General features: G+C 41.9%; 1 protein-coding gene across 6 annotated transcripts in view; it reads right to left on the bottom strand.

Moving 5' to 3' along the window:
- EYA4 (EYA transcriptional coactivator and phosphatase 4) overlaps window positions 1-1966 on the bottom strand; it is a 298595-nt gene extending 296629 nt beyond the window's left edge. For 5 of the 6 annotated variants that reach the window (XM_011968908.1, XM_011968906.1, XM_011968907.1 and 2 more), the window contains exon 1: window positions 818-1216. The gene's annotated coding sequence lies outside the window, so the exon portion shown is untranslated. Of the gene's footprint in view, window positions 1-817; window positions 1217-1729 lie in introns of those variants that run through there. The other variant, XM_011968909.1, reaches the window with a different exon arrangement.
- Window positions 1967-8121: the final 6155 nt, after the last annotated feature.

Here is an 8121-nt window from a genome sequence, read left to right on the forward strand (position 1 = left end):
CGAATCATTTCAAGTCCCAAAGCCTCCCCAGACCCAGCAGGCTTGGAAGGGGAGAAAAACCTGCTCTCCTCAGCCAGGTCCCTTCCTTTGGAGAAGTTATAAGCCTTCCATGGCACCCGCTACTCGAGCCAATGAACGCGACTGCTCTGACAAGGCGCTTCTAATTTCACCGACCCTGGCAAACTGCAGGAGACATTCAGTCCACGCCACATAAAAACTATTAAAGTGGGATCGCCGCAGTTGAAAAGCCCGATCACAGTGCCTGGAGATTAGAACGCGAGCCTTTAAAGTACACACGCACCCGGCACCGGGAAAGCCCAGGCGCCTGTGATCCTCCGAAGGACTCTAGGTCAGCATCCTCGCGCCTGGACCATCTAGGGGGTCATCAGAAAGTAATACACGTCATAAGAAAGATGTGGGGGAGACCCCGATGCGCGCGCCTCTGCCAGGTGGAGGCGGGGTGCAGGTAGAAGCCGCGCGCTGGACTGCTGGATGAACGCCGTTACGCGCAGGCTCCGCGCCGACCCCGGAAGGGACAGGCAGGCTCGGAAGGGACCCTTGGGACGTGGGGACGTCTTCCAGGGCAGAAAGCACCGCTGCGGTCCGAGGGGCCCGGGCCCTTAGGCGTGGGGCACCCGGCCTCCAAGTGCCCCCCGGGGACGCAGGCGCCCACGCACCGTCCAGCTGCGCGTCCTCAGTCCCCATCGCTCGGCGTCCCCGGCAGAACCTCGCGCACTTTCCCGGAAAGTTTGGGGGTTCTCCAAACTCAGGACCCCCGGGAGCCCTGGGGCGGGAGTTTGAAGAAGGGGACACTCACCTCGTCGCCCGGTCCGCCTCGGGTTCCCGAAGTATCTGTCCCAGCCGCGGTTCCGTGCGTCCGTAATTAAGTATTTATTCTCGTTCCTTCCAGTGTCGAAGTTTCCCCTTCGCGCTGTGCCTCTGGTGAAAACAGGACATCCCCTTCGGCCGCCCCACAACAAATAGCGTACACAAGCAGGGGAGAAGCGGGGCGGGGGGAGAAGCCGGCTCCGAGGGGGAGGAGGAAAGGAGAGGAGCCAAAACTCCGGACTGCGACAGGGGGGAAAGGAGAAGAAAAGAAAAAGAGAGAGCGCGCCCAGCCGCCGCAGTCGTCACTACCTAGCTTTTCCCGCAGCTCTTTCCCCCTCTCTAAGGCAGCGACAACTTCACGTGGACAGGATGGAAGTTTTGCGCGGAAGCCGGGAGCGGCCGGAGCGTGCGCCGCGCTGCGGGCAGCCTCGCACTTGCGCACGGAGGTGGGGCGGGGGCGACGTCGTCGCCGGCTACTGCGGGCACTGGAGGCCGCCGGGGGCCTCGGGGCAGGCCGCCAGGGACGCGGGGGACGGCGGTGAGCGGGGGACCCACTCCGTTTTTATTCGACCTCGGGTGACTGCCTATTGTCATGGTTTGCGATCTCGCGTGGGGACCGCCCAGGGCCTCGGGGCCCTGGATGTCTCGGGTGGCGCCGCCGTAATCTCCGTGCCCTCCGCGCCGCCCCCACCCCGCCCCCACCCGGGCGGACTCGAGCGGCTGCAGTCTCCAGGCTGAGGGGAGGGAACCGCGACCGCGCTCTCCTCGCTGGGTGAGAGAGCCACTGTCGATCCCCACCTGCTTCTGTGTGGCAGCCCCCGGAATTGCCTGGAACTCTCTTGCTACCCAGTTCCCCTGTGCAGGCCACTGCGGGCCCCCTGCCGGACTCCATTCCACTTACCCCAAGGGAGGAGACAGAAGGGACTTCGCCTACTTGCAACAACGTGAAATAAAAACCAACCCAGACCAGACTGGGGCGCTTTTTCTGACGGGAGGAAATACCCTTTTCCGTGGAGATATATGTTATGAAGGACTAAGCAGTCTGGGGATAGGCTGTGCTGGGAAGGGCCTGGGCCCCTTCCAGTGCTGGGTGCAGGTATAGGCATCCCTCCCAGACACCCAAAGGTCAAGCAGCAACGACTTACTTCCAAGGCGGCGTCAGAGCTTCCCTAGGCACATTGCTGAAATGACATTTCGTGCCTAAGCCTTCTGCGCATGCATTACGCGCCCACATAGGATTTACGATTCTATATGCACACGTGTGTATACCACAACCAGGGGACACAGCAGTGGTAGCACGGAATAAATAATCCATAAATTTCGCATCCATTTAATCACTTCTTCCAAAAACCTATTGTCTATTTTAGCGTCACCTTCTTTGTCATATTGATAATAAATGTTTTAATTTATTGATAAATCACTGAGTGTCAGTCATTGTATTGGTCACTTATGGTGCATGAGTTCATTTAATTTCCATGGCAACTCTACCGTGGTCATTATTAAGCCGGTATAAAAGATGAGGAAACCAAAGCCCAAAGAATCATGAGTGACTTTTCCAAAGACAAATCCAGTGGTCTCTAATTACAAAGCCTATGATACAACAACGTCTACATCACTTTAGGTGTGGTCTAAGAGATTATAGATTAATTCATAGAAATTATTCCCATTCAAAGGAAGTTTAGTTTTAATATATTCACTAAGTTACGTTCTGAAAAAAAGTTCAGAAAAAAGATTTCATCCTCTACTTTAGGTTGGTCTTCTGCAACTGACATGAGCACGGTCCAATTCAAAAGCAGTATCAACACTGAATACTTATGGTTACAATTTATTTTTTAATGAGTGGGGAATTATCTACAATGCTTAAGAGGCTCTAGAAAAGGTGGTGTTGTAAATTTAGAATAATAAAGGCAGTCGTTGCTGCTCTCATCACTTACTGGGTGTTCTTTCCTGCAGATTTATTTTGGAGGGTGTAGGCATTGCCAGGCATAATGTTTCCTTTTCTGGTTCTCAAGGTAGAAAGGGTTCTGGCAGTGGGGTTGGCACAAAGGGGATTTGGAGCATGGTTGAGAGCACAGTCTGGCCTAACGAGGAACGCCAGTTAATATACACTGGAGAGAAAAATATCAATGGACAGATTTAATTAATTTTGTAAGTTTATTTTCTCCATTTCACATGTGAGAAAACTAAGGACTCAGAATTTTTAGAAGCTTGCTACTAATTGGTAGACCTGAGTTTCAAGCCAGCCTTTATTTAAGTCCATATTCTTAGTCACTGTGGTATTATTATTAGTATTAATCGTATTCAGAAAAATAGTAATTCTTTTTAATGTGTAATATGTTACAAGCCAAATGTACAATTTAAATGTTTTGTGAACCATAGTGTCTAAGAATGTTCTGTGGCTATAGCAAATATCATGTAAGGATTAAGTACAATGATTAATTTAATACTGTCCAAAAAGGCAACAACATTTTGAATTTCATTTTGGCATAAAACATTATGTGCTAGTTTCACCTATAAATAAAGGTGGGAGATGCATAATTTGAATAAAATAAAAATTCATACTTTAGCATAAATATAGGGTGGGTTTTCTTAGCATGTTTCTTTGTACCCTTCTAAAGTCAGATTTTTCAGTTCCACTGACCTTGCTTTCAAGGTCACTTTGCTCCTGCATGGTTTTTTATATATCTAGATAAGAATACATGTACAGAAATTATTTTTAAAATCCAGAATAATATATTAGTTATTTGACTTTATATTACTACCTTCTAATAGTTGTCTTAAATATACATATATTAACATGGACACCACTAGGTGTCAGATAAAACGTCAATTTTCAGTCCACATTTGAAATAAGGTTAACATAGGAAACAGAATTTTAGGGTTATAAAGGCAAAAATGTATTGTTTGCTTAAATGAGCCTTATTTCCAGCATTTACATTGAATATCACTTTTATAATTATAGCCATATCACCTATAATATTATTGACTTATATGTATCTTTAAATAACCTATTTTTATTAAGTAAGTTTATCTGATAAAGGACTTTTTTATAGTCACCATAAATGGAAAACTAATAAAACCCGCCATGAATAGAAGATGATCTTGCAAAGGAAGCCATATTGTAGAAATAAAAGTTATTTCTCGTGTACCACCTAAAATTATCTCACATACAGTTTGAGAAACATTGGTTTAAAGAATTACATTCCATATGTCCCTCAGGGTCTCCAAGAGATATTTTCAAGCCTCCCCTTTTCATTACCGGAACAAAATTGTTGAGTCCAAGTTACTTTGAGGTATTGCTTTTTAAATTCTGTGCTTATTTAATTATTGCTTTTCTTGTCTAAAGTATACTTGAAGTCTCTGAAGTTGAGGCATATTTTTAAAATTCATGTATTATTTATTGTTTTGCTTACTATCTTATTTGTGGTAAAATGCAAACAATTCGTAAGTACACAATTAAAAAGCAAATCACTTTCCTGAAATATTGTACCAGTTACTCATTACCCTTCCCCAGCATCTATTAGCCCAGTAGTGCAATACAGTACAGACAATAAAGAAGAGAAGGAAAGTAGAACAATGGAAGAAACGCAAAGGGCCTAAAAGGACACGTGGGGGAAACTGAAGTCAGATACCTGCTGCCAGATTCTTGAAGTGATTCAAAAACGCCAGCGGGCCCTGCATGACATGAGTCAGGCTCTCAGAATATTCGTACATGTTCAACTCAGTCTGAAAAGGGATGTGTTTTGGGAGCAGTGGAGAGATAAAAAATATAATACTTTATTGTGTAAATCAGTGGAAATATGAGATTCACTTATTAGCAATTCCCTTAACCAATTCCTCTGGAATGGGATGCCTCTGCAGTTACCATTTACTATTTGTTTATTTTTCAAATGTGCATGGCACTGTTTTGGCATTAGATTTTGTGTAAGTCAAATTAAACAAACACAGCACTCAAGGAGCTCATAATCCAAAACATAATTTTTGTTTTAATGTCATTTAAAAGCAACCTTAAGGGGAAAACCAGGTCATTACTTTAGTAAGAACAGATTTTAGGCTAAAAAAATGGTATAAGACACTAAATTTATCAAAAAAGAATGCAGAGGACTGGATGCTTATAGAAGTAATCCCAAAGTAAATCTCTTGAGCACCTTTTGGTATATCTATGAACTCCAGCTGGAAGTATACACAATTTTTCAAAAATACAATAATTCAGTTGTTTCTTAGTAAATTCTAAGCCAAACCATTTGAGCTTTGGAAGTATGAAGTTTTAAAGACCAACCTTAATATGAACAAGGTTGAACAGTCTTTTAATCTGCCTCTCTACTGATGACAGACTACAAGAATGAATGAAGATAAAATATGATTGCCCAAGTCCTATGCTGCCGGTTTTCTAAAATCTATAAATAAACACACTTTCTGAGTAATTTTGTGCAGACAGATGAAGCTTAAAAAGGTTTCTACTAGTTTGTGAAAGTGAAGAAATCAAATCTTCAGGGGACCTGCTAAATTTCCTCATTCTTGGCAGGGCCTCTAAAAGAAAGGAAATGCACATTTTCTGGGAGACAAGTTCATTATATTTACTTTTAGATTTTCTCTTGAAAATTCTCTCCAGTTGAATCAGTTTAGTAGCATATTAGGCAACTCTACTCCTTCTTCCATGCTTACACTCTGCTCTCAGATGTTTATAAACAGATATCATGCTCACTTTTAAGTCATGTTAGCCACGTTAAACAAATATAAGGCCTTTTAATCTTGTGGCAGTTCAGTCTTTACAAACCCGTAATCATTCTTATTGCTTGTCTCTGAACTATTTCCAGTTTCCTAGATGTTCATTTTTGTTAGCAGTATCCCACATTGAATGCATTGTTCTAGGTGTGGTCTCATTAACATATTAGAATGAGTCCAAATTTTTTTTCTTTGGTTGCATTATATTTTTGCCTCACTTTGAATTCCTACCAACGTATGCTACTTTCATAGTCTAACAACTTACATGTAATTTCTTTTTCTATTTTCACTTCACACAATATTTTTCTTGGCATACTAATCAATTCAGAGTTCCCAAGTAACTTGAATGAACATTTTAAAATATTAATAATAGTCAAAATATGAACAATATTACTTTCTTGTCCCTTTGAATTCAATGGCATATAGTCACCCACATTTCAAAATAGGAAAGATTTAATTAACTTCTTTTCATAATATCCCATGTCCACTAGTTATGATTGGAAAGTCTCCACATATACAATTCAATGACTGGTGGAAGGAGGAATTTGACTTTATGGTAGACAATTAAATTGATTTGATGCTTCTAACGTAATACATTTGGCATGGTTAACTCTAGGACCAATTGCATAAAATCTTAAAGTTAGGAACACTGATAAATTGCAACAATCTACTTGTACTGAATGCTTCTGAATAAGAATATTATAATATCAATGAAAAGTATAATGAAAGCTTTTCAATGTGTCTTCTTTCCACCATATTTAATAGTACACTTGGAAACAATTTCTTCAATGTTTTTCTATTTTGAGCATATATTCTCAGCACCCCCAACACACCTTAAAATGACTTTTCCTGTTCACCTGATTCCTTTATTCCACCACCAACTTTCTCAAAAAAAGTGATCAGCCCTCAGTGCATCTACTTTGTGACTCTTCCTAATCCTAGAAATTTTACTTCTGCTCCTGTTCCTTTACTGAGACTACTCTCTTTGAGGTATCATCAATGATCCCCTATAAGTCATTCCTGAATCTTCAACATCTTTGATGTCCAAGAAGCATTTGATATTATTGACAGTAGTCTTCTGTTAATTCCCTTTTCAACTTTCACAATTCCCTATGACTGCTGTTATTTGAGATTCTAAAGAGATTCTTCTTTCTTCTTCTTTCATTTCTTTCTGTCTTTTTATTTTTATTTTTTGAGACAGAGTCTCACTGTCATGCAGGCTGGAGTGCAATGGCAGAATCACAACTCACTGCAGCCTCAACCTCTTGGACAGCCTCCTAAATAGCTGGGATTACAGGCACGTGCCACCACACCTGGCTTTTTTTTTTTTTTTTTTTCCCTGAGACAGGGTTCCACTCTGCTGTCTGTTGTGGTCTCAAACTGCTGCTCTTAAGCAATCCTCCCATCTTGGCCTCCCAAAGTGCTGGGATTATAGGCTTGAGCCAGTGCCCCTAGACTCTTTTTACTTAATGACACTCAAAAATGGACTTAGACACAGGTTCTCTTCTCTTTCTTCACAATGCTGTCTCCTTTGATTCATCCTGTAATCTCTTCTTTCACCTCTAAATTGGTGGCTTAAGAACATGAATGTCCTTCCCAGAATCCTGGTTATCTTCACTTGCAGGTCAAGGTAGCATCTCAAGCTGAACATACTCCGCATCCTCTCATCTGTTTTAGTCCATTTTCTGTTGCTTATAAAAGTATACTTGAAACTTGGTAATTTATAAAGTAATTTATTTATTACAAGGGCTGAGAAATCCAAGATCAAGGGGCTGCATCTGGTAAGGACCTTCTTGCCGGTCCTTCTTTAAAAAAAAAATAGATGCTTAAGTGAAGGATGTCTAAATTCTCCAGTTTATAATCCAATTCCAATACAGCAGCAAACATTTAGTGTGATGAGAAACCTTCTCTGGTATTTAATTTGTTTCGAGAGAATGCCAACTCATGTAGCACTTTGGGCAATTTGCTATACCTCTAAGCTCATTGTCTCTCTTTTGTATTCTACAATTCCATGTTTTGTTTTTTACTATTCCACATTAGCAGAGATGAAGGGGTCTGCTTATGTACTATAATTTGAGATCTGTGATAAGCAATTTCAACTTTATAATATAATATCAAAAGCAGTCTTTAAGTTCAAAAGAGAAAATAGAAAGATTGGGGGGTGTGGCCCAGAGGGGAGCTTGAGCACAATCCACTGAGACAGAAAGCTTTACATCTACAAGAGAGATGACTGGATTAGAAAAAGGCAGAGGGAAAGTACTATGGTTTGCATGTGTGCCTCAAGTTTCATATATTGGAGACTTAAATTCCATATTCGTATGTTGATTAGAGGTGGGTCCTTTGGGAGATAATTAGGATTAGATATGGTTATTAGGGTGGGGCTCCTATGATGGGACTAGTGACACTATAAGAAGAAAAAGAGAAACCTGAGTTGACAAGTACACTCTTGCCCTCTTTGTCAATGAATGTCCTCCGCCATGTTATGAGGCAGTAAGAAGGCCCTTAGCAGAAGCCAACCAGATACTTGTGCCATTCTCTTGGACTTCCCAGACTCCAGAACAGTGATCC

The sequence above is a fragment of the Mandrillus leucophaeus genome, unplaced genomic scaffold (assembly GCF_000951045.1).
Source record: "Mandrillus leucophaeus isolate KB7577 unplaced genomic scaffold, Mleu.le_1.0 Scaffold864, whole genome shotgun sequence".
Taxonomy (NCBI): Eukaryota; Metazoa; Chordata; class Mammalia; order Primates; family Cercopithecidae; genus Mandrillus; species Mandrillus leucophaeus.